Genomic DNA, 27763 nt, shown 5'->3' with positions numbered 1-27763 from the left:
CCTCTGCCCCACAGAGCAAGCGATTGCCTGCTCCGTTGGGCAGAGGGGGTTTCCCTGCCCAGCGCCTCCGCCTCCCAGCGCTAGAAGGAAAGGTGAGTGGAGGGGCATGGAGCCGCCTCTTTGGCTCAGTAGATCCTCAGAGCCATGGAAAACGGGTTCAAATGGCTCTTTGGGTGGTAAAGGTTGCCGACCCCTGGTTTAGAAGGATGTAAGTCTGCTGACACCTGCACAATTAACCTTCAAGATTCTGGAGAACAGATTTTACATATATTAAAAAATAAATCTTTGTTTCCAGAGAGAAAATTATCACTAGATTGGTTCTGATGGGTTTTCCAGGCTGTGTGGCCGTGGTCTGGTGGATCTTGTTCCTAATGTTTCGCCTGCATCTGTGGCTGGCATCTTCAGCAAAGCTTGGCTACCAGCAAAGCTTGGCTATCAGTACTTAAAAACACCAAAAGCAAATCCCAAGGGCATGCTAAGTTCATGAACAATGGACTCCACCCAAACACAGGATTTGCATTCACTAATACTGCTGCTGCTGCCTGACATGAAAATGTGAATCACTCCCTGGACTGATAAGCCCCACCTGCAATACAATACTATCAAGCATAACAAGTACCACCCAAACACTTACTGATTGGTTCCCCACCCTGGGACATGGACAATATATACCCCAAACATTTCCTTTTCTCTGAACACAGTGTGTAACAGACTTCCCTCTGTGATAGACCTCTAAAGTGCCCTGCCCTCCCCCCCCTCGTGATACACCTCTAAAGTGCCCTGCCCTCCCGCCCTGCTGTATAGGTCCCTAACATCATCGGGACCCATTATTCTCTTCTGGGAGGGTTGCATATGGGTTTTGTGGGATATTGTTTTAGAATGTAATTGTTTTAACTTATATATATGTTTATATACATGATATTATATTGTTCACTGCCTGAGCCCTTCGGGGATAGGGCGGTATATTAAATCAAATAATAAATAAATAAAATAAAATAAAATAAAATAAAATAAAATAAAATAAAGATGCCAGCCACAGATGCAGTCAAAACATTAGGAACAAGATCCACCAGACCACGGCCACACAGCCCGGAAAACCCACCAGAACCAGTTGAATCCGGCCGTGAAAGCCTTCGACAATATATCAGTAAATTGATTCTTCTTTCTTTTGAGTAAATATGATACGATCAGATGTTAAGTAATCTATCACTATGGATATGGATCAAGCAAACAATTATATATCTATTATATATAATATATATATATATCTTGAATAGCTACCAATGCCAGCCACAGATGCAGTCAAAACATTAGGAACAAGATCCACCAGACCACAGCCACACAGCCCGGAAAACCCACCAGAACCAGTTGAATCCGGCCGTGAAAGCCTTTGACAATATATCAGTAAATTGATTCTTCTTTCTTTTGAGTAAATATGATACGATCAGATATTAAGTAATCTATCACTATGGATATGGATCAAGCAAACAATTATATATCTATTATATAATATATATATATATATCTTGAATAGCTACCAATTATTTTCTATATAGATAGGTAGCCCTTTTAATTAAAATGGCACTGAGTGTTGTATGTTGGTCTTTGATGAGTCCTGGCAAGACAAAGCCAAATGCAAACTCAGCAGATATTGCTTTTCACAATTGTTTAAAAAAACCTTTAATCTGTAATTCAGAGCACATAGTATCTTTGATTTGTCCATTCCCTCCTATCTTCATCACTTTGAAATTGCTTTATCTGGAGTGGTTGGTGAGGAAAGTGACAAATCTATGCAGCCTATCCATCACTTTTTGTCTTAATTGAATGACATCAAAATTAGATCGATAAAATGAAACACAAGACATCTTTGCATTTCCAGTCACTAATTCTTTCCTTTCTCTCTTACTACCAGTCATTATAGTAACTAGAAACATTAAGCATGGCATTTGAATGCTATTGCCAAGTATACAATCTGTTAGTTTATGAATAACATTGGCCAGAAAACAATAACACATTTTATATTCAAAAAGGCCACAAAGTCAATGCAAATAACATTAACCAGCCCATTCTGACAAAAGAGAAATCATAAATTATGTGTTCTGTGGCTTTCAGTTTAACTCCTCCTTTTTCTGCCTCCTCTTTTCAGTTTTTTTCCAGCACTGTCTGACTGTGTGACAAGCAATTGGGTTGACCTGTAGTTCCATTCTACAAGTTTTGCAATAAACCCAGACCAACTTGTATACAAGATTCTAAGTACACCAATCAATTGTTGATAACTTCATCACAGTGCAAAATACAAAATCTGACACAGTTGCAAACCCAGACTTTTGCTGAAAAGCTCTACCTTTGTCAAGTCATCAAGTGCAATAAAGAAGGCTGTGGGCTGTGTAATGCAGGAAAACTGCATTTATGAATTTCACTGCTGTGTATATTTTGTGGTTTAAAACAAGTGAAAAATACTTGTAAACATCATAGAATCCCCATCAATTATAAAGACACACACACATGCATAAATGCATGCAATAAGGCAAATAAGTTTGTATGTTTTGCATTAATTTGGAAGCCAGTATTTTAACTGCTGTGTTCAAATAAAGAAAAAGGGAAACGCCATCATCAATTTCTCCACGTTGAACCAAATAATGGTTTGACAATACATCTGAATAATATATTAGTTACTTGGCTGAACCAAAACTCTTCTCAGCCTCCATTCATATTTGGTGGGTTAACAATTTTTCTTATATTTCAGTAAGACTCCTTGGGTTATTTTTCCCCCTAGGGAAGCTTTACCTGTGTATTTGTAAAAGCTGCAACAATGGTTTTGTATATCTGTTATCAAAAATCATAGAAAAAATAGTAAGTACACATCTGAAGTAACTTTCAGAGCTACCTTGATATGCGCTAAGGTTGATTTTAAACTAACAGAAAAATGGTTTTAGCTAATCAAAACAATCATAGTTTTAAAAGCCTCAGGATGTCACATGTCTCTTCCTCATGTGGTTGTGTTTCTTTTGAGATGCTTTGAGAAGAATCAAGTTATTCAAAAACAGCACAGAACCTCTGAGATCAGACCAGTCAGTCATACATGAGGGATGGGCTGTCAAGAAGGATGATAAAGCTTACCAGGAAACATAAAAAACTGTTTTTTTAACTCTCTCTGTACAGATCAGACACTGAAGTAGTCTTCTGACGCCAAACCCACTTGTGAAATATTAGAGCAGTTGCCCAAGAACTTATATAGTCATGAAAGTTATGGAAAGGCAGATGAAGAATGACATGTAAATTAGGATGCCTTAGAAATAGAGACAGCACAACATAGCACCCTCAAACCATTTCAAGCAACTGAACCCAAATACTAAAGAAAGGATTACTGGTTGTTTTGGAACTCACTGGCTTGAGTGTGGTATTTTCATGGTTGGTAGTACCAAGGTACCCTTTACCGCAATGAATATGAATTACATTGCACTTACAGTAGTTCATCGAGTGGGAGTCTGTGCAGGCACACATTTGGAATTTGCACGCACAGGCCTACCTTGTAAAATGGAAAGCTTGAATTTCTGGTCTGCTGCTTTAAGAAGTGCTCACTTCTCCTCCCTTCATTTAGGTGGAAACTTTCCCATCTGAGTTCTCCTACTGCCACCATGGCTATAACAATCAGTAATAGTCAGATTTGAACAGTAGCCCATGGTGGGGTAGAAGGGAGGACATGCGTCCCTGCACAGAAGCCCATTCAATGAACCACTATTACAGGTAAGTTCAATGTTGTTCTTCAACTTCGTGGGTCTTCTGTGCAGTCCCATATTGGGAGAATAGTGAGCTTCCTCACTTGTAGAGGTTGGTGTGTGGCTGCCATTTGAATATCACCTGCAGGACCACTCTCCCAATCCCTGCTTTCTTTCCAGAGTCAATATCCATCATGTAGTGCCCAATGATGGTTGATGGAGATGACCCTTAGTTCACTGACCGTAGCAGCATGGCAGATATACTCAATGGCCACCCTGGACACCCAAGCAGTGGAAGCAGCCTGTGCCCATGTGGAGTGTGCACAAAGCGCCAACGGATAGTTTATGCCAGCCTACTTGTCAGCCTTAGCTATGGTCTTGGGGGAGGGTGGGTTATCCCAACAGAGGACTCATATTTTGCTGACCCTCCTAGCAGAGGTGATGGCTACCAGAAAGGGCGCCTTGTAGAATAGGAAAGTAAGGTCACAGTGTACCAGTGGTTCAAAGGATTTCCACATGAGTCTGGATAGCATCAGCATTAAGCTTTGTTGGGGAACCGGTCTTGTCACAGCCGGGTATGGGCCATTACGTGCCCTCATAAACCTGTTAGCAGAGGAGTACCCAAGCCAAACCCAACATGGAAGGCAAAAATGGCCAATGAGTAAACTTTAATGAATGAGACCAACAGTCCAATGCCACTTAAACAAATAATCAAAAATAGATGTCAGGGGACTATATCAACCTTACATGTCCATGTCAGAAATTGTTCTATTTATAAACATAGCAACATCTGGCGTATGGCTTTCTTTAGACCAGGAGGACATCTCTAATACACAGTGACCACACTTCTAGGGAGTTATCAGCCAGTCTGTTAGCCTGAGAGTGGCCACATTTTATGATTGCACACATGACTCATTGACAAAAGGTTGGGAGCTGGTGGGAAGGTATAAGACTAGCCCTTGGCAAGTGTCTTGAGGACTGGGAACCAAGGTTGTCAGTTTTAGCATGGAGCCACTAATCTTGGCCACTGCCTTGTTTAGCAGGGCTAAGGGGGGAAAGATGAAACTGGAATGCATCCCCCAGAGAGCCCCTTCCCACTCTTGCCCTCAAGCAGTAGGCCCCATTGCTATCCCCATTAATATGAATGGGTAACAGGAAAAATTGTGCTGGATTGCCCAAGCCCAGATCTGAGATGCCTCTTTGCAGGGGTGTGTTGAGAAGGATCCCCCTTGCTTGGTAACATACGGTAGTACCTTGCCATGTCATCCAATGAAAATATTTATCTCATACAGCCTCTCTGCAAAAGATATAAGGGAAAACCATATTTCTCTTAGGTCCAATAGTTTATATGGCATGCCCTCTTTGCATCTGATCACGTCCCTTTGCATATGATCATGTCACATTCCCACAAAGATGAATCAGTAACAACAAATGCGTCAAAACTGTCTGGGCCAAAGGTCACTCCCTGTAATTGGTTATCTGAGGGAACCTGATGACTGACCTGGAGATTGATAACTTTTTGGCAGGGCTATTTCCTGTTGGATCATGGTTCTGAATGAACCAGTTTTGTAGCTGTCTCATAAAGAGCCCAGTTTGCAGAACAACTGCTGTTGTGGAGATTATTAGCCCTAACATCTTTTGGATGGCTGAATAGTCTGAAATCTATTGGCTGTAAATCTCTGCACAATCTTCTTGATGGCTAGTGCTCTGGAGAGAGGGAGGTATGCCCTAGCCATCTTAAAATCTAAGTGGGCCCATATGAATTTCATACTCTGGGAAGGCCTCAGAGAAGATGTCTCATAATTAATTAGGAAAGCCAAACCTTCTAAAGTGGAGGTGGTCAGACCAACTTGTTGGGCAAGCAATTCTTCAGTGTGCTGTCAAAGGCCAGTCATCAGAGGGAAAAATAGTGCACCCTCTCTCTGCCAGGAATGTCACCATCACAGCCATTCACTTAGTGAAGGTCCTTGGGGTGACGGCCAGACCAAATGGGAGGACAATAAACTCACAGAGGTGGTCCCCATAGTGGAATCTAAGGCACCCACAACACTGTTCATGAAAGTAGGCATCCTCAAGATCAATAACTAAGAGCTATACTTGTGGGGTAAGCAACAGGAGGATATCTGTTACAAGAGCATCTGGAACATGCATACTCTCGGCTGTTTGTTTAAAACTCTCAGTTCCAGTATAAACCACTTATCTCCCTCTTTTTTGTATAGAAGAAAGTAACAGGGAAAAAGGCCAGACCAATGGGATTGCTCCCTAGCCTCCCAAATGGCCCCCTTCTTCAAAAAGGAGTTCACTTTCTCCAGTAGTAATGGTGGAGGACTACTGATTTCTTTAGTGGCTATTTTGGACCCCTTCCCGCTGGTAGCCCTGATGAGGGATTTCAGCTCCTCCAGAAGGTTTTCCAGGAATGAAACCATATGGTCTCATAGGTAAACTTAGTACTGAGGCACGATGGCAATGAGGTTTAAAATGAGCACCTTTAGTGATTCTGAGAAGAACTTTTGGCCAACAAGGTCAAGTTTCCTTCCCTCCTTATCTTGGAGGGATGAATGAGAAGCACCCTTATTACAAATTGTAACAATTTTGACAATCATTGAGTTCGGTTCTGGATCACCAAATGGAAATTCAGCACCCTCCCTCTGGACCCTGTAGAGACTTTCCAGTTTTTTGTGGGAGGAATGTCCAATTGCAGTGTGACACCAATTAGTCATGTCCTGGAAGTTCTTGGTAAGGACTGAATCAGTTCCCACTGACCTCAATAGTAGCATTGCCAGTTTTATGCACCATGTCCATGACTGAAGCATCTGGTTCCTGAGTTCTGGGTCTATAACTGAATTTGAAAGCCTTAGCCATCTGGATTAAAGGCTTGGAGAAAAGTTGTAGGTCCTCAGCCTGAGACCCTGGTGCATCGTCCTTCACAATGTCCTCTGGCAAATTATCCGACGTAGAAGAGTAATCACTGAAAGCGTTCCTGGAGTCAGATGCAAAGTATCTTGGTTCTGATCATTGTTGGCACTGAGGTTGGTCCTGATGGTATGACCTGGTCGAGGTTGAGTCTCGACAGCTCCTTTGCATTGATGACATGGAACGTGTCAGTGCCGATGGTCCTTGTTCAGGAAATCTATGGCTGCTGGGATAGGATGATTGAGGAGACAGAGACGATGCTGGCGATGCGATAAACTGAAGAAGGCAGCATGACAGTGCTTCGGGAAAGACAAACATGAATGGTCTTGCGATCTCTCTGATGAGTGTTGGTCCCGACGTTTCTTCCTTGGTATCCGTGAGCCCGACGATCCCGCAGAGCTGACACAGAATGACCAGCAGAATCAATGAACAAGGAGGACAAACGTTAACAATGACAGTGGGACTGCACAGAACACCCACGAAAATGAATTTCAATTACAGAGTCTGGTACTGACTGCTATATAGATCTGAGTCTCTGAAAATTCTAATTTTAAAAATGAAGCACTACTTCCATTAATGATCACAGAAAAACAGTTGCATTATCTACAAGCAATACCATTGTTCTCAGTGTGTAATGGATTCAACCAATCCCTCATTATTGGTTTAAGCTGAAGGCCATGACTAATATAGCAACATACTGAAAGTCACTGGACCAGGTAGTCACTGACAGCACAATCTTTAATCAGTGCCCATTGACCTCAATTAACTTAAAAGGTAACCCTGCTTGGAATTGTACTGTAATGGGAGAAATATGCATACTTTATTTCCCAATAGCCAAGCACAGTGTTCTGCATCAGCTAGAGCTTTTGAGTTGACCTTGGAGGGAGACTAACATAAAGGGCACTACAGCAGTCTAGTTTCAAAATTACCGTGGCATGCATCTAGGTTGCCAGATACACTGCATCAAGGCTAGAGTGGGAAAAAGCATTTTTGTAGCTGCATTACCTTGCTTCTCCAGCAGTAATGGTGGATCTAATAGGCTCTTTACTAAGTCAGCAAAAGTAAGATGTACCCAGTAAATAAAGGGAGCGCATTGTCCTTCAAGATCTCCACCTTCCCAAGAACTACCTTGGTCTTTCTAGGGTTTAGTTTCAATTTGTTCGCTTTCACCCATTTAACCAAAGCAACCAGGCAGCAATTCAGAACCTGTACTGCATCATCAAAAATTTTAGATATACAGAGATGCTATCAAGTGCACATTGATGACAGCCAGTCACAAATGATTTGCCGTGAGGGATTTATATAGATATTGAAAAGCATGGAACATAGAATTGTGCCTTACGGAATCCCAAAGGATAGGTCCCACACTGATGGCAAGTCGTCTCCAATGGCAACCCTCTGATTCTGGTCTATGAGCAATGATTCAAACCAGGTAAATGTACATGATACCTTTTGCCACCCAAAGCCTCATGTGGAAGTTGTCAGGTAAAGGCAGAAAGTCAGTTTCTGTCCCATAGCCCAAGCTAAAATCTGACTGAAAAAGGTCCACTGCAGTGATTTATCCAGCATGAGTGTGCTTCCTGGTCCTCGCGGAGCTCTTCAGGGATAGTGTGTGAAGAAATGGAGGCACCAAAAAGTCTCATTGAGTGAGGCAGGGAAACAGCATTTCTGCCCGGGGGGGGGGGATCACAGCGCTGCCTCATTGTGGTGTTTTTACAGTTCCAGGGGATACCTTGGCTGGTTTACCTGTGAGGGGCTCATAGATGTGCTGACTCCCTCACTGTTCCCTTAGCTCTTCTGCCTACATGGCGTTTGTTGGGCTGGCAATTCTTCTACATCCCTTCCACTAGGGATTCATTGTTTTTCTTGGGTGGGGACTGTGCCTTTAACAAAAAAAGTCCACTTTTAAAGTAGATTTTCTTATTTATTTAAAATGCCTCTGTGCTGTCTTTAAACCTGATTAGGATCTCCAAGGTGGTGAGTATTGTGAATACCTGCACCTTTTTACAAAAAAGTATCACCTACATAATTATGAATCATGAATTTCTGTCTAGGATATCTCATGTAATGCAAGCACGTGGTTGGATATATGTTTTTGATGTTCTGATTGGCCTTGCTGATTTTTGAGTGCACATATGGTATTAACGCTGGTCCAGTATATTGCTAGCATGCAATTCAAAAAAAAACCTTCACTACCCACAGCAGATCAAAACAAAATGGTGATGTGAGTGGAACAAGGTCAGATGGCATGATCATTACAGAGAAGTAATGTTAAGCTTTTCTGGAACAAAGATCAGTGGAAGACAGGTTTGAGAAAGAGTGAAAAAAAATTAAAAAAGCTGAAATAGCAAAGGATTGTAAACAAAGCTGTGTGAAAACAATGAAGAAGCACCACCTTAAGGTAATGAAACTGGCACATTAAGGTTGTCTGAAATATGTCTTAAATAAGTTAGTGAGTGGATATAGTACCATATCTGCTTTTTAAAAATTCAGAACACCTGTAAGAGCCTTAAATCTTATGACAGAACTGAAAGTCTCTAAAATGGAAGCAGACTTGCTTGTTTTAAACAGTTGTCACTATGTCTATATTTTGAATTGGTTGTAGCTATTACTATCTTTTTGTATAAAAACTGATAAAACAGATATGAATATGATGTTTAATCACTTGATTTCTTTGCATCATGTGAAAATGGAATGTTTCTTTATAGAGAAAACACGCAGTCTATTCAGTAAGCAAAGTTGCTGGGAAATATCCTTAGAAGAGGGCCCATGAATACTCAGTAAATGACAGCTTTATGTGTTCTGGGTCCTTGAATCAGATCTTATATTGAGTCAGACCAGTGGCAGAGCTACAAGGGGACGGGGGGGCGCCATGCACCAGGTACACACCTGGGGGTTCAGAAAATCACCCCAGGCCCCTCCCCTTTCCCCCGCCTCCCCGCAGTGCACCCCCATGGCACACCCCACGGTGCCCCCCACCCCCCTTCCCACACTTACCTTAGTTCCTTTCTTTTTTTTTTGAACTTGTTCAGGCTGCAAAAGGCCTGTTCGCAGTAAAAATGGCCTGAGGAACTACAGTTCCCAGCAGACTTTGAAGCTCACAAGGTCTCCTGGGAAGTATAGTTCCCATCAGGCTGTTTTTGCTATGAACAGGCCTTTTGCAGCCTGAACAAGTTCTAGAACCCTTGTACTTGCGGGACCACCTATCCTGCTGTGTAACCCAAAGATGCATTGCACTAGTTCCCCAAATATATTGGAAGTCCTTGGCCTGAGACCAGCCTGCTTGTCATTGCAATGGTCAGGGTATTTTTTCTATGGCCCCTGCCTGGTGGAACTCTTTGTCTGAGGAAACCAGAGCCATGCAGCATATGGTCCAGTTCCACAGGGCCTGAAAGATGGAAATTTTCCACCAAGCACAGGGTTGAGGACTTTTGGCCGCTCAATTAAATTCACCAGTCACTGGGCACAGCTCCCCCTTCTATATGCTCCCCTCAGTCTCCCACCTCACTTTGTGGAGGGTTTGTTATTTCCAGTTCTGCTGGGAACTTAAGGTGCCATCTTATTTGTGTTTTATGGATTTTAATCTATTTTAACTGTTTCTGTCTTTAAATGTAATTGATTTGTTGTTACCTATCCCAGTCCCCACTGTAAAGGATAGGAAATAATATAAATACATTTCTTATGTAAGAGAAAAGTCATATATTCTACTTTGAAAGGAAAATTCTACTGTTATGATTAGGACATGGAATAATAAATAACAGCATTTGATTAAGTAGTTTTCAAAAGATACAAAATGTTAAATAGAAGAAATAGTAGTGGGGAAAATGCAGACTATTGTTAAAGGAACAAAAGCCATATTGTGAAGTTTCTTAAAATTGTTTTTAACAAAGGAAATTTGTCAAAAGAAGCAGGTATGATTTGCTCCACTACAGGATGGTGAATCCAACTTACCTATTCTAACTGCAAACTTTCTAACTGCAAACTTTCTTAAGAAGAAAAAAAAAAGCTTCTTCCTTCCATTCCTGTTCTGACCTCAGAGTTTTCTTCACGCTGATTAAATGCAGGATTATCAACTGTCAGTGATGGGAAACAATGGCACTGCAGCTGTCTCTACAACAGGGTTGCCTTATGCACTCTTTCTGCCACAACTTCATATGATTTCTGGCTTAGTAGCACAAGGTCATCCAAGCTGACTCAACACTTTAATTGGTTCAGCTACTCAGGGGCAATCCTCCAAACAAATGCAGGCATCCTCAGTCCCAAACCACAGGGGCACAATGTAAAGATAGAGCAGCTTTCCACAAGACTGGTTACACATTACTCGTCATAATTTTCTGGAGAAAGCCATTTGCCTCACTATGCAAATCAAAAAAGATTTTGTTTGAAAGAAAATACACTGTAATTATATTAATATGCTCCCAAAGTGTTGCTTTTTAAAAAACAATCAGTGCCAGAAGATAATATTAATAAACAGATTTGGCTCAGAAAATATTTTAAGAGATCAGCCAAAGCCTACCAAAGCAACAACTTTGAAATTTCCATATCAAATTATAAACTTTGAATGCCTGAAGAACAAATAAACATTCTAAAGGCTTTTAGCCACAAGGAGATAAGATCTCTCTCTGGGGAGACTGCTCAAAACTGCTCCATTGCCTTTGTGCAGACTACTGGAATGTGCTTGCTTTTCATTTCTTTCTTTGTGTCTGGCTCTCAGGCCTCACAGGCAGTGTCTTAAGCCAGGCAGGGTCAGTGCAAACAGAGAACAGCATTCATGGACAGATCAAGTTTATGTGAGAATCTGCGCCTCCTGTGCCCTCAATTTCCATTTGAATTGTTAATAAAATCTCGGCCTGAAAAGCACATGATCCCATCAGTGGAGAAGTCATGCAGAGAATTCTACAGCTCAGAAAAACAAAATTTCTTTCTCTTTTCTCCTTTTTTTAGCTATCTCTCTGACACATTCATGAGAATTATGCCACCTAACCTCTCCTAATACAAGCTCCCAGTCCCATCTGAACAACTGATTGCCAGTGAGAAACTTTCTGTTTTGTAAATATGAAAGTAACAAATGCAAAATAAAGTATTCCAGTAACCACAGAAAACTTAAAATCTCAAACATTTCACAGTCCTCAGACATTACTATTTCAGACATTTTCCAACAAATGGCAACACAAATGGACTTCTCTACACTAAGTGATTTTTTTTTTTGAACAGTTGATAATACTGTAAGGAAGACGATCTCACTTCTTACTGACACTACATGAACTGTGTGTCCACAAAGATAAGACAAGGTCATATATAAAGCAAAGAACAGAACCATACCCCAATGATCTTGGTCGCCCAGTGCAAATATTGTACAGGAAAAGAGCTGTTCTTTGCTTCACGGATCAGACATGCTTCTTCCTAACCTTGCCACTGACTAAAGGGGCCTCTTATTTCTTCTGGCTTTACTCCTTGCAAACTGTTTGAATATATTGAACGCTTTTCAGAGGGATGGGCTGATGAACAAAAACATGAATTTCCTGCTTACCCTTTAATAAGGGTTAAAGGGGGGTGCCAATGATCAATTGCAGAACAAAAGGAGAGCAACTGAAGATTCTAAAAAATATACTTTGAGCTTGGATTTCTAACTTGTATTCACCTTCTCTCCCCTAAAATAGATCTCCATTTAAGAACAAAATGTAATTCAAGTAGCTGGTGCATAAAATATGCATGACTTCAATCAGGTTTCTCTCAAATTATGAAACAGTCCCTATGTAACATTCCAGGTTTGAAAGCAGTATACACATGACAAGCTTATGTTATATTTGGTTTCTTCATGTTACTTTTTAAATCTTCAATAGCTGCTTCAATAGAAATTATTTCTGCCAAGCATCTTATCACTGAGTAATCCTTAAATGTGAAAGTTGTCTCCTTTCAATCAAAGGATGTAGGTATTAATTTTAGGTTATAAACTGTTCAGGGAAGATATAATAGAATATTGTTATAGATATGACTCAAATTTGCTAAAAGTAATGATTTTCAAATGTTTTACGAAACATGAGGGTTATCTTATCTTAAAAAAATAAGATAAGGTAAGTATTTCTATTGAACAGAAAGCTATAGCATAAGGAATATAGCACTGGGGGATGTTTAAGAAAATCCTGGCTTTCAAAATAGTAATCTACAAGAAATTGTGCAGGTAGGAACTCAAGATACATGAATCACCTTCCTCTCTCTGTATAAACATCTCTCTCTCTCTCTCGCTCGCTCTCTTCAGTTAATTTTCTTGGTACTTGCAACAAAGCTAATTAATTTTCTTGGTACTTGCAACAAAACCTGAACTGAACGCTTATAAATTGGCCAGAAAAAAACAAGAAAATGGGATAATGTTGTCTCTGCCCCCTAGATCAACCCATTAAGCCAAATGCGAATTATAATCACACAAAAAACAATCCGTCAAGAAGTCTATAAATTCCTTGGATTTACCCAGAAAAACTGTAAAAAAGAAAAGGAAAGGAAAGTTATCAAACATTAAGCTGGCCACTGTGTGTAGTTGATATGCTTGGTTGGCGGACCACAATGTGTGCATGCCTAAGGTAGTCTCTATGGTACTCCCCTCTCCCATAATCATTAACAAAGTTTTTTTCATTGAATTGGATGTTCATGTTTTTATTCTCTATTCTCAGTCAGTTGCACCATTGGAACACTGCCCAATTTTCAGATTCCAGCCTATCCATTCTGAACAGTGATTGATACAATATAGGAATATACTCTATTAAGAGCCAGCGTGGTGTAGTGGTTAAGAGCAGGTGGATTCTAATCTGGAGAACCAGGTTTGATTCCCCAGTCCTCCACTTGAGTGGCGGAGGCTTATCTGGTGAACAAGATGTGTTTCTGCACTCCTACATTCCTGCGGGGTGACCTTGGGCTAGTCACAGTTCTTTGGAACTCTCTCATTCCCACCTACCTCACAAGGTGTCTGCTGTGGGGAGAGGAAGGGAAAGGCGCTTGTAAACCACCTTGAATCTTTTTACAGAACAGAAAAGTGGGGTATAAATCCAAAATTCTTCTCTCTTCTTCAAACATTTCCACACTTTTTTTCTTTAAATGCCATTCCACTAATAGAAACCTGGGCAATGTATTGTCAAAGGCTTTCATGGCTGGAATCACTGGGGTGTTGTGTGGTTTCCGGGCTGTATGGCAGTGTTCTAGTAGCATTTTCTTCTGATGTTTCGCCTGCATCTGTGGCTAGCATCTTCAGAGAATTCTCTGAAGATGCCAGCCACAGATGCAGACAAAATATCAGGAGAAAATGCTACTAGAACACAGCCAAATAGCCTGGAAACCACACAACACCCCAGAAAGCTGAACACATTGTAAAAAGGTAAAAGTTGTGAATGCCTTACACAACACCAGATCATTACTGACCCACTGGCAGGCTGTGTTTACAAGGTGGTTTGCCATTGTTTTCCCCAGTCGTCTACATTTTATGACTGGTCGATAATCACCAAGTGACATTTCAGAGAAAGATGGGGATTCCAACCTGGGTTACACAGATGCTGCTCTGAAGCTCTAGCTGCTACACTACACTGACATTTACAGGTTGCCTGCTGTTGAACAGTACTAAGCAGCTAGGCCTAGTTGAGCCAAGCAAGTCAGGTAGTATCATGTCAGGATGCCAAGTCTAGGTTTGCTAATCTTTTGCTAAAACCTAGAAATCTCCCAGAATTTCAACTGAACTTCAGATGACAAAGATGGCTGCTTTATAGGGTGGACTCTTCCCTCCCCAATTCTGCTGTTCTCAAACTCGACAACTCCAGGTATTTCCAAACCTGGAGCTGGTCCCTAGGTGCCCTCCCTCGAAGGACTCTGACCCTGTAGGGGTGAGCCCGCGAACCCGGCAGAACCGTAGAAGGAGCGCTAGGCATGCCGGTGCCGGCTACGGCCTTCAGGGCGCACACGCTCCCCCAACCCCGCTCCCCCATGAGTCACGGGTCGTGAACTGCCTGACCCGTGGTCACCAGGTGTCCCACACAAAGGGACACAAAGGCTCCTGCCCTCAGGTGAACATTAGGCCCAGACATGGATGCTTCCTCCCGCACGTAGCAGCCCGATGAGATCATGCATCACATGATGATCTCCCGCTCTCTCGATCTCCCGACCTCCCGTTCTCCCGCCTGCCCGACCCCTTTTACACGCCCCCATTGAAACCCTAATAAAAGGTGTGAGGGGCGAGTGCACGGCAGAGTTGCCAGGATCACAGGATCCCGCACTTCCAGCTTGCTGGCTCTCTCCACCAGATGAAATCTCCGCGTGTCGTCTCTTCCCTGGGACCTCGTGGGTACGACTACAAGCTGGTGCCGAAACCCGGGAATCCTCGAACCTCCGCCGTGACTTACCATCACCTGGGAAAGGGCTTCTCGGTACCGATCGTCCGCTGGATTGGCGCATCCAGGGACCTACCCCCTCGGTACCGACCATCCGCTGGATCGGTGCATCCAGGGATCCGCGTTCTCGGACACTCTCTCGTCTGATCGAACCAACCGGTAAGCATGGGCGCTTGTAAAAGCACGGCTTTTGACAAGCACGTTAGCGAACTGAAAGCGCTAGCGAAACACGGCAGGGTCTCCGTAAAGAGAAGGGAGCTGCGCGAATTGGTTGAGGAGATTGATAGGCAATGTCCATGGTACCCAGAAAGGGGGACATTCAATCTTAAGGACTGGGAAAACATTGGGCGCACTCTGCACAGAGAGCCTCGCGCGCCGATGTCATTGCTACTGACGTGGAGACAGTGTTATGTCGCCATCAGCCTGCAAGTCCATGGTGTCTTTGCCATGGATCTCCCTCCTTTTGATCTTTCGCCTTCAATTTCAAGCCCGGAATTTTCTCTATCCACTAAACAGGACACCTGTCCTACTCCCGTTTCACTTGCTTCCTCCTCTCGTTCAAACTCTCCCGCTCGTGCTCTCGCGGCCAGGCCACCTCCTTCTCTTGCTCCGCCTTCTGCTCCGCTTCTTCCTCCCATTTCTGAAGCCACCGCACCTCGGTCAATGCCACGTAATGGCGCGAGTTTCAAAACTCTAGCAGAACGTATTACCCATGATCTGCAGAGGAAGGAAATCCTGACGGAAGACGATGCCGACCTCCTCGCCGTCTGCCCAGCCCACTACACTGACCACGTGGGGGAGGACGGTGCCGTCCAACGGGTCGTTGAGTATCGCCCCATAGGCTATAACGTTCTCACTGAGCTCCGCAAGGCAATACGGGACGTGGGGCTCACCAGCCCTTATGTGAGAGGCATGTTGGAATCACATAATGGTTCCGGAGGACTGGAAAACCACTTTTCACATGCTCTTGAACCCTGCGCAATTTGTTGTTTGGGAAAGCGAATACCGCCAACAATGCATAAGCAGAGGAGCAGCCTCTGGCGGCGCCTATTCCGCCGCACAGCTCTATGGCTGCGAAGGCTTCGCCCTTCCCGATGCGCAGATCGTCCTGCCGGAGGCCACCCTTAAGGTTGCCTCTGACTGCACCTACAAGGCGTTTGTAAGAGTGCCCGCTGCTGGACAGCCGACCCAGAGCTTTTCCAACGTTCGGCAGAAGCCTCAGGAGCCTTACGCTGAATTCCTGAACAGGCTCCAGGAGGCCCTGCAGAGGCAAGTCGACAACGACGCAGCCCAACACGAGCTTCTCATGCGCCTCGCCAAAGAGAACGGCTCCGCTGAGTGCCGCAGGGCGATCACGGGCTTAGGGAAGAACCCCAAGCTGGCCGACATGCTTAAGGCTTGCCAGGATATCGGATCTTCCGCCCATCAGGCCAGCCTCCTAGCCACAGCACTCTCCACCACCCGGGGACAGCCCCAAGACGAGTGCTTCAACTGCGGCAAGCGGGGACACTTCCGGAGGGATTGTAGGTCGCCCGGTGGGGGGGCTTACAACCCCGACGGAGGGGGGTTCTCCCCTGGGAGACGAAGGCCCCCAGGGAAGCCCCGAACCAAATGCCCCCGATGCCGGGAGGGCTTCCACTGGAGAAGCGAGTGCCCGTCGGGAAACTCCTACCCGGGCCTCTCCCCAGCCCAGGACCAAGGAGGAGAATACTAGACCAGCCCCGAGAATCAAGGCCCGAACCCAAACCACCTCCTCCCAGCGGTATCTCCCTCTCCTACACCCAGCCTCTTTCCCTCAAATTTCCCAATGAGATCCTCGTTGTTCCGACCCAGTACAGCGATCCCATCCCCCCAGAGGCCGTCGGGTTAATCCTGCCCAAAGCCTCCGCCGCTGAGCAGGGACTGTTTGTCGTTCCGGGAGTCATTGACTCTACACATCAAGGAGCCGTTCACATTCAGGTGTGGACAAACATCCCGCAGGAGCTGCCCAGTGGAACCAGATGCGCACAGCTGATCCTCCTGCCCCACATGCTGCCTGCCGCCGATCCAATAAAGGCCACAAGCCCAGATCACCATCGGGGCACAGCCGGCACCACCGTAGCGGCGGTGGAAACGCCCATCGGTAGCTCCCGCCCGTACCTGGAGCTCACTTTAGAGGGGTGTCCATTCAAGGGACTTGTGGACACCGGCGCCGACGTAACCGTCATCAGAGCAGCCGAGTGGCCTGATCAGTGGCCAACCGAGGCTTGCCCGCGCATTTGGGGGGTGGGGGGGAAGCAGACCATGAGGACGGCAGACACCTCCACTGGCTCACGGTCCGCAGTCCAGGGCTTGAGCGACAGCTCACAGTCCGCCCCATCGTCTTGGACATCCATGTTAATTTGTGGGGCAGGGATCTCATGAGTCAGGTAAAGGCGACTCTAATTTGGGATGGATAAATTTATTTATTTATTTTTATTTATTTATTAAACTTTTATACCGCCCCACTCCCGCCATGGCTGCTACCCAGAAGAAGAACAGATAGCAGCGGGCCACGTTGAGATCCCTACCCCCCAGCTCTAACTGTGTTTCCTTCCTCCACCCCAGAGCCCCCGCTCTGGAACACCCTCCTTCTCTCTCACTTCGTTCCATTTTTTCGACCAGCAAAGGCGGGAGGGCCAGTTGGCTGACTGGCCCTCCCTGGATTAAAATCTGGGCCCGTCCTGGTACCGCAGCACTGCCAGGACAGGCCCCAGGTTAGAACTATAGTTTAAGCACTATCATCACTTCTAAATCTATTAAAGACCGCCCCTTAAGGAACGGTGTCTGGCCGGCGACAAGCCAAGATACTCAAATTCGGTCCCAAATTCTGAACGCCATGCCTGCCTCGACCTCTGCGATCACGGTAAGTATACCTGCCCCAGGGCAGAACCTCCCCCAGCCCTTTGTCCCAAAGACCTACTCCCAAATGTGTGATTGTCTTGCTCTTCTGACGCATCCCCTTCTCTGAAATGCACCCCCAAAGTCCTTTTGTCCTACAAATTAGATATGCATACCCACAATCCCTTGACGGTCCACTCGCCCCCCCCCATCTTTAGGGGCTCGGACCAGCGCTCTGACGCATCCTGATGACGTCCTTGAAGCCAACTCCCCATAGGAGTTGTCTGCCCTTCGTACCCCCTGTCCCATGCCCAAACAAACTAAAGAAAGGGGAGTGGTAGGCGGGGCCTCCAGCGGGGCGGGGCCCGGCTCCCTCGTAACCTGGGGAAGGGGGTATGCTTCAATCCCTCTCCCTACAGGTCTCCAGTGGATTCCAGCCTCGCCATGTCCAGCCAACCCATGGAATGGCACCAGAAGGAAACCAACCCGATCCCGGAGATGGAGCGGATCTCCCGGGAAGATCCGGCCCCGCGGCCCTGACGGAACCGCCGCCAGCGCCAGAACGGCTCGAGGACCCAGATGACTTGGGGAGACGTCAAGGCAACGACCGGCCAAGCTCGAGAGCTGCTGCGACAGCAAGGCTGCCCCAAGATGCCCGAGGGTCTCTGCGCTGCCATCTTTGCGATCATCACTGCAAACTCCGCGGCCACCATCATCTGCCTGCTCTGCTGCCTCTTGCCGGTGACACTCGGTCACCCCCTTTTGGAGATCAACCAAGTCAACATCTGGGAGCGGTTTGCTGCCGCTGCCAACATCTCATCCTTCTGCCTGGGCCAATATCTCGGAGTAGGAAGCTTGCTAAGCTCCTGCCTACTCCCTGTCTGCAAGGCCCCTGGAGATTTCCTGGAAGAGTCAGGCCTGAGCCCCTTCATGAACGCTTCGTCCATCCGGTACTCCATGAGCGCCGATTGGGGACCCATTGTTCAAACCCTCCACGCTGGCGCTCTTTCTCTCATCACCCAAACCGTCGCCAACCACGAGTCCAACACTTGTGCCCGTATTGCTGACGTGACGGGACAGGAGACTGGCCCGAGCCCAGTCACCGGCTCAGCCAACTGGAACTGCACGCATGTCAAGGACATTCCCCCCATATATGGAAACATCCTCCTCCCTAAAGGCTGGTTCTGGACTTGCGGGGAGAGAACCTTCAACTACATCCCCGCTCGCCTTTCTGCCGGAACTCTTTGTTGCCTCAGCCGTCTTACCATCGTCCTGCCTCAGGCTCCACCCCGGGAGCCCAAACGCAGTCGCCACTCCGCTCTTTCCCTCGACCCTTCCTGCCGGAGCGACGCAGTCGCTCTTTCCGAAGCCGAGTATGTTTCCCTCACGACCTCCCTGGTGGGAGTCCCTGGACTCGCCACCTATAACGCTAAGACTATTGGCCGGCTGGCCTGTGCCCTTGCGAAGTCCATTAATTCCACCTCCACCGCTCTGGATGCTCTGGCCTCCGAGCAACAAGAACTTCATCAAGCGACTTTAGATAATCGTGCCGCTATTGATTATTTGTTATTACTGCATCACCAAGGTTGTGAGAATGTACATAATATGTGTTGCTTTAATCTCTCTGATAATTCCCATTTGATTCATATGAAGGTTTGTGAGTTACAAAATGTTGTATCTAATCTGAAATACGATGTGTTGCCTCACTGGTGGTCAGCCCTTTGGAGCTGGCTGCCGGGGGGATGGTTAAGCGCTATTGTACAATTCTTCATTGGTTTGATTGTATGCCTTGTTGTTGGGTCTTGCCTTGTTCAGTGTGTATCTGCCTTTGCCTGTAATATTTGTAAGAAACCCCTTGACTTTCCCCTACGCCGCAACCAGGTCCTCATGCTGCACAAACAACTCAGCCAGCTTGAGCAAGTCCCTGGGGAGGCAAGCATCCCCCTAAATTGCCCCAACTAATTCGGCTTCCTTCCTAAAATATAAGAAACGGGGAGATGTAGGGGTGAGCCCGCGAACCCGGCAGAACTGTAGAAGGAGCGCTAGGCGTGCCGGTGCCGGCTACGGCCTTCCGGGCGCACACGCTCCCCCAACCCCCGCTCCCCCATGAGTCACGGGTCGTGAACTGCCTGACCCGCGGTCACCAGGTGTCCCACACAAAGGGACACAAAGGCTCCTGCCCTCAGGTAAAGATTAGGCCCAGACATGGATGCTTCCTCCCGCACGTAGCAGCCCGATGAGATCATGCATCACATGATGATCTCCCGCTCTCCTGCTCTCCCGACCTCCCATTCTCCCGCCTGCCCAACCCCTTTTACACGCCCCCATTGAAACCCTAATAAAAGGTGTGAGGGGCGAGTGCACGGCAGAGTTGCCAGGATCACGGGATCCCGCGCTTCCTGCTTGCTGGCTCTCTCCACCAGATGAAATCTCCGCGTGTCGTCTCTTCCCTGGGACCTCGTGGGTACAACTACAGACCCTTCCCCTTGCTTTTTCTGACAGACCCAAGCCTTGGAACACTGTGGTTGTCTAGCACCAGACACTTGAGGGAAGCTGTTGGTTAAAGCTAAAAGTGTTTCTTTTATCATTTGGAGAGGGGGGTTGGGGGTATTTTTTAATATTTCACATTTTTTTCTTCAAATTTGGGGCCCTTTTCAGGTTTGTAGAATGATCTTTCTTGCCTATTGAAAGCTCCATTCACCAGATTTAAGTATCCAAAGATATGACCGACTTTACTATTAGAACATAAGCTAGAACACAGAACAGAAGCAAATGTCCTGTGTTGTTTGCTTCATTTGTTAGTAGATAATGCCTAAGTATATACTCTGCACTGCTTATCCAGGATTATAGCCATGTTGGTCTGAAGCAGCAGAAAAGTTTAAGTCCAGTGGCACCTTTAACATCAACACAGTTTTATTCTTGTTACAAGCTTTCATGAGCTTGTACCAAGAAGTGCGCATGCACACGAAGGCTTACATTAAGAATAAAACTTTGTTGGGCTTAAAGGTGCCACTGGACTAAAACTTTTTCTGCTGCTTCTTATCCAATTTCTCATTATTGTCAGTTCTCAAATATCAACAGTTTAACTCACTTCATTATCTCATTTATTGTTTAAAAATAAGGGGATAATCAAAACCCAAGGAAAACTGAAAAAGAACAGAGATCTTCAATACATTCTTGCTGCCTTTCATCTCAGGAAATTGTAAAATTTAATGAGAAAAAATTAGGCGCTGGTCACATATTCAGCTATTTTACAGATACAGCTCTTTAAGTCACTTTGACCTCAGATTTATTTATAGAAATTAAGAGTTGACAGTGCGGCTTATGAACAATTAAAGGATCTTGATTTGCTTCCCTTTTATTTATGATCTAGGAGTGTTTCGAAGTAATGTTTAAAAATTATGGCTAAAATTTCCTAAGATTACCTATTAGTAAGCAAGGGTTGATGAAGCGGTATAAGCTGGAATCAACAACTTCTTACAGCTGTATTAGGTATTCTTCAGTATATGAAAGAAATTGTACAAATGTTATCAGAGAGCAGTAGTATACATAACTGTGTTTCTCTCCTGTGACTATTCCCCTCATTTACATCAGCAAAAGATACTGGATCACAAATGATAAAAGTGTCTGACTTTGAGCCTATATTAAGATATTGAGCTTAGAAGCTATTACTAGGTCAAGTTGACCTCCACTTTACATGCATTAGTTGATGAAGACAACTGAAGAAGCACGATACAGCAGACAGAGCATTAGAAAGCCTTTTATAAGGCAGAATGTTTATTGGAGGAAAACAGGAAGGACAGTAAAAACTTAATTCAGCACAGGGTGACGCTATACTGAGGATGGAAATAGAAATCTAGATATTTATGACATTAAAGCATGAATATACATATATACATTGTCTCTGGCATACACACATATACACATACAGAGAGAGACTAAATGTGAATGTCATGGGCACACATAATTTAGACCTTATGGTAAAAGCCACAACTCAGTATTAGACATTATTTGGTTTCTTGCCTCATTGTCCTATAAACACTTTTTGAATAGCTAATATAAAATTTGAAAATGGCTCACAATAGAAAAAAAATCATATAAAAGAAATATTTCAGCTTCAACTATACATATACATATAATTAGTATAAGCAACAAAATAAAGTGGAAGTGATGCCTTTAAAATTAACAGAATTTATTTTGATATAACATGTTATTCTTAAGCTCATTTTACCGGATGTGCTGATTATGTGATCTCATTTGGATTTACAAATGCTTATGCCAGAAGGCATGTTTTTGTGGCCCCACTGGACTCCTGTTTATTTTTCAGCTCACACAAGTAAATGAAGACTGGATCCAAAGGTTCTCAAGTCCTACAGACTTTAAAACATATAAGTATAAAATGCACCAGCGTTGCAACCTAGCTTGGAGGAATATGATTCCATTCAGGCCCAAAACTTGATTAATTATTAATTACAAACCAAATAATTAAAAAACAAAAAGAGGAATTTTTAGAAATAGTAAGAAAGTTTTAATTTGCAACATCCCACAAATAATATGATAAGGCATTGTAGAAAATAAATCAATCAATCTGGGATGTATAGCCAGATCTCATCAGATCTCAAAAGCTAAGGATGGTCAATACTTGGAAGGGAGACCACCAAGGATGACTCTGCAGAGGAAGACAATGGCCAACCACCTCTGGTTTTTTTTAATTTGCATTGAAAGCCCTTGCTGGAGTCACCATAGGTTGGCTGCAACTCGATGGCACTTTACATACACACACATATGCACATCTATCTACTATGTATACAAGATTCACATTTTCATAGTTATAGAATGAATCAAGATATGGTTTGAGACAGAATAGTGCAGAATAGTGCAGAAACAACTCCTGACAGTGAGAGGAGTGAAATGAAGATGGGTAAGCCACAAGACTTTCTGGCCCTTTCTGCACGGGCGGAATATGGCAGCCTGGGGACGGCAAAAACGCCATCCCCAGGCCGCCATTCGCACAGGGGGTGCAGCTGCAGCGCAGCCACGCCGCCCTTGCGCCGTCCGACCGGCGCAAAGCCGGCGTTCCCAAACCACGCTTTCCCAGCGTGGTTTTTTTGGGAACGCCAGCTTGGAGCCGCTGCCGTGCGAATGGCAGCGGCTTCCAAGCGCCTTCCCCCCCTACCGGCCGACTTACCAGTCCCGCAGCCCTCTGGTGCGTCGCCGAGGCCTGGGGACACGCCCCCTTTTCCCTGCGACCCTGGTGCAGCTCTGCGCCGTCATCCCAGCCAGTTCCGGGACCATCCATGTGAACGGTCCCAGCGTCGTCAGGTCGGCATGGGTTACGCCGACCCAACCCCTTCCACCTCTGTGAAGAAGGGGCCTCTGAGCTGTGGACTTCATGCTAGGGGTGGAAGTAAAGAGCCCATTCATCCAACAACCTTCACCATTCTCCACTAGCCTAGCAACAGGACAACTGTCAAGAAGACAGCAAGCTGGACACAGAGAAGAGAGTAAACCACCACTACAACAGCCACCTAGAAAAACAGCAAGCTGAATACAGTTAGGGTTGCTACCCATCTGGTGGATCCTGGAGACCTACTGGAACTACAGCTGGTCAATAATGGACTGCAAGAAGATAAAATGTTTAATTAAAAATGAACACTGTAGAACCGATTTGGTTCTCCTATCAATCAGAACAGGGAGTAATATATATCATCTATCTAGTAGAACTTGGTTGTGTCTTATGATTGTGGTTATGTCTTATGAAATGTCTCTGTTATAATTCAGGAACTTGTAAGAAGATACAATTATTTACACTGTATTCTCTGCAAGTACAGTTCATTTATATCCTGGACAAACTATTTGCTGTACCAGTCCATAACAAGCATGATATGTTTGCCCGAGGACATTATTTCAATAACCTGAAGCTATGATCAGCCATGATGACCATGATCAGCTATGATGACCATCTACTCATGGCTTCAATTGCATTTTTAGCTCTGCCATCTGGCAGAAAACTATTCAGAAGAAATCTGAATAAAAATTATATTTATAGAATCATAGAATCATAAGAGTTGGAAGAGCAAAGACCATCAAGTCCAACCCCCTGCAGTGCAGTAACACACAATTAAAGCACTTCAGAGGGTTGGCCATCCAGCATCTGTTTAAAAACCTCCAAAAAATGAGACTCCACCACACTCCGAGGTAGTGCATTCCACTGTCGAACAGCCCTTACTGTCAGAATGATTTTTCTGAATGTGTAGATTGAATTTCTTTTCCTTCACCTTGAACCCATTACTCCTGGTCCTAGTCTCTGGAGAAGCACAAAACAAGCTTGTTCCCTCATAAACATGACATCTCTTCAAATATCTAAACATGGCTATCATGTCATCTCTTAACCTTATCTTCACCAAACTAAACATACCCAACTCCCTAAGTCTCTTGGAAGCTGGGCTAGGGTTAAAGTCTTACACATGCATGTAAGGCCCATGGTTAATAAACATGAATTTGAATCTGATATAAGCCCTACTCCAAAAATAAGCCCTAGTTACAGGTTCCCCTGCGCAGCTGATCTGGTCATGTGGGGGCGCAATATCATGGAAAAAAAATAAGACATCCCTTGCAAATAAGCCCTAACACATCTTTTGGAGCAAAAATTAATATAAGACCTTGTGTGTGTGGGTGTGGGTGTGTGGGTGGTTATCAAGTTACCCAATGCTCCTCAAGCAACGTTAAGCGACCTTGTGCTCTGCAGCTAATTTTCCCAGCTAATATTCCTCACTCAGACACTGTATAGGGCCATGGGAAATGGCCAACTCAAACACTGTTTCATTCACACCCACCATTTATTCATATCCCAATATACACATTTATATATATGCTGAAATCTTAGTTTGGGTATGTGCTTCTTTCCCTAAGACAACCAGTCCACAGGGTTAAAGAAAAAAGGATTTAAACCTTTTTAATGGTTTTAACATAACATAGGATTAAACCAAGTAGAGATTACAATATTGAACTTTTGAACTATTTCCCTATTCAGACATTTAGGATTCTTTGTTACAAGTTGACCTTTTTCTAGTTAATGCTAAGCTGCTCTATTACAGCCCTACTCAGCCAGACTCACTCTCCACTGCCCTCACAGTTGTTTACCAACATTCTGCTGAACTCTTACCAACATTCTGCTGAACTCTTAACGAAAGGAAGCATGTATCTATTTTCAAGTAAACTAGGTCATACTTATTTCAATTGATTCAGCGAGATTAGTTTTTCCTCCTTAATCCCATAGGTGTTACAGGGTTGCCTGTGTAATAGTTAAATTCTCTTTAGAAGTCTGGCTGTGAGTGATTCACTTGCATATATGAAATGGATGAAGACTGGGATGAATACATACTAGGCAATCTCTGCAGTAGCATTTCAGCTGTGGAACTCCTCTGATTCATCTCACATCAACTGCATTAAACAGTACAGTTCAGTTTATTAAATACAGCCATAGGCCAGCACAGTAAAATATCAGAACTAATGCTGCACCTTGATTGAACATTCAGTGCCAAAATCTGAGAAAGATAAAAGCCCAGGGTCAATCAGTGACCTTTCCATGGATGAGAATGCATTTGAATCCATATCCTCCAATCTTGGCATGATACATGCACCATTAAAAGTGATAACTTTCTTTTCTCAGGCTTTGAGTGACGGAATTATTTTATGATATTGCTAGTTTGGTTGTCTATAGTTGGCTTTCATTATTGTCACTTTTTAAATTCTGCTCATCATTATTGTATAGTTGGTAAATAGAATAAAAGAACCCTATTCTGAATCCAGGAGATTTTATTAACCAGTGATCCTGTTTCAAATATTCCATTCTTGGACTGGTGGTGGCTGCAAAACTTCAAGCATCCCTCCCTGGATGGTTCATATTGTTTGGATAATTTCCATTTGTTTTCAGATCTGGTTATAGGATTGAAACAAGTTTGGTTGCCCTGGTGAAAGACATGTGTTGGAGATAGAGGGAATACAGTTCTATTAATTCATGGGCCTCTTAGTGGTTTTACACAAAATTTACCAACTTCCTTCCCTGACTGAGACTGAGAGAAATGTCAGGCATGGAAATGTCCAATACTAACTGAAGGTAGATTTCAAGAAATGGTGCTTGCGGACTGCTGCTCAGCTCTTTCGCCTGTGGAGTCCAACAAGGCTCTGTCTTGTTCCCAAAGCTTTGTAACATCTACAATCAGCGATTCCCAACCAGGGTTCCGTGGTACCCTGGGGTGCCGTGAGCATATCCCAGGGGTACTGCGGTAATGCTACCGGCCCCCCTCACTTTTGCGGTGCCTCCCACCAGCAAGGATATCGAGCTGGCCCATGGGGAAGGGCATGCCACAAAGTCAGCAGCCACTTCCAACCCACCCTCACCCCCCATGCTTCCCTTCACCCTCGGAGCGGAAGGTGGGGGTGGCAAGCAGGGGAACTGGGAGCGGAAGGTGAGGGGAGGATGGCAGGGGTACTGTGAGATATGAAGAGTGAGGTCAAGGGTACCGTGATGTTGAAAAGGTTGGAAAACAGTGATCTACATGAAATCATGAAGTGCAGATTACAGCTAATCCCAGAGAAGCTGTAGAAAGCGTGAATTGGAGGATGTTTTCGAGTGGACGTAGGCTAATAAACTGAAACTTAATGCTGTCAAGAGGAAAGTGGTTCTGGCAAGGATTTAAAGTATCACCCATTATGGATGGGGTTGTACTCCCATAAAAGAAACAGATCAGCAGTTTGGAGGGGAGCTGTTGAACCCAGACACACTGCTGGACTTACTTGGCAGTAGTGGCCTAGGAGCCTTTTACCAGTTTCAAGTGGTAGCCAGCTGTAGCTTTCGTTAGAAAAGATCTGGCCACTGAGGTGTGTGGCCTGGTTACATCATACATTTTAAACCAAAGTTTATTTTATAAATCTGTTGTTGCTATGGACAATGGGAGTTTTATTTTCCTTTAATTTAACTAGTAGCATTGTTTACTATCGGAACACAGGATGCAGGCTCTATAATTTTCTAACAGCACAAAACCGTGATATTCTTTCCAAACCAGTTTAGCCAACTATAATTAAGTTTCTATATAAAAAGGGTCAAAGGACAACAGCAGTTGAAACACATATTTTAAAATAACTGTGAACTGTTTAGACAATGATTCTCCATTTCGTACAGTAAGTGGGGGAAGGCTGTTTCCTGTCACAAGGCCTCAAACAGAGATAGCATTTTGAACTGAGATAACTTGAATAAGAATTTGACTCAGTTAAAACAATAGATGTAAAAGACAGACTTACACAGTATCCTCATCACCCTGTTGTACAAAAATCCTAACCAACATTATTCAAGATAATGTTGGAAACACTGACATGCCATGACCCTAAAAACTGAAACAAAATACCCCCAAAAAATTCCATGTAAATAAAAATATTATGATTGATTAAAGACTATAATTAAGGAAGTGCGTGTTTTCCAGCATGAAAAATGTCTCATATATCTCTCAACAAAATAATCTATGAGAATTATCAAAGTAACCTTGCTCATATTGCAGATTTCTGCATGTACACGAAGGATGAAGAATATTGACTTGCCTATGACATCTGGTAGGACATGGCATCTGGCAGAAAATGTGTGGGGGATTTGGGGGCATAATCAGCCCAACAATGATTTATGCCTACAGAGAATAGACAGGGGTTGTGGATTGCCAATGCATGTAGGTGTCTGACTGCTTTCCTTGAGTCTAGATGCTGTTTCTGGGCACGGAGATTGTTTGTTGCCTATATTGCCTATGGATGGTGTTTACTATATTCCACTACCATCAGATCCTCTGAAGATGCCAGCCACACATGCAGGCAAAATGTCAGGAGAAAATGCTACTAGAACACAGCCACACAGTC

General features: G+C 44.4%; 2 long non-coding RNA genes across 4 annotated transcripts in view; both read right to left on the bottom strand.

Moving 5' to 3' along the window:
* LOC125432102 overlaps positions 1 to 27763 on the bottom strand; it is a 296614-nt gene that overhangs the window by 139793 nt on the left and 129058 nt on the right. The gene's annotated exons all lie outside the window — the stretch shown is intronic.
* On the bottom strand, positions 2121 to 12057 carry LOC125432103. The gene is made up of 2 exons (XR_007244401.1): positions 11955 to 12057; positions 2121 to 7031 (listed from the first exon to the last, which is right to left on the bottom strand). It is a non-coding gene; the product is annotated as an uncharacterized LOC125432103 (long non-coding RNA).

This window comes from Sphaerodactylus townsendi, linkage group LG04, assembly GCF_021028975.2.
Source record: "Sphaerodactylus townsendi isolate TG3544 linkage group LG04, MPM_Stown_v2.3, whole genome shotgun sequence".
Taxonomy (NCBI): domain Eukaryota; kingdom Metazoa; phylum Chordata; class Lepidosauria; order Squamata; family Sphaerodactylidae; genus Sphaerodactylus; species Sphaerodactylus townsendi.
The sequence above is the reverse complement of the archived record's forward strand: the minus strand, read 5'-3'. Positions and strand labels throughout refer to the sequence as shown.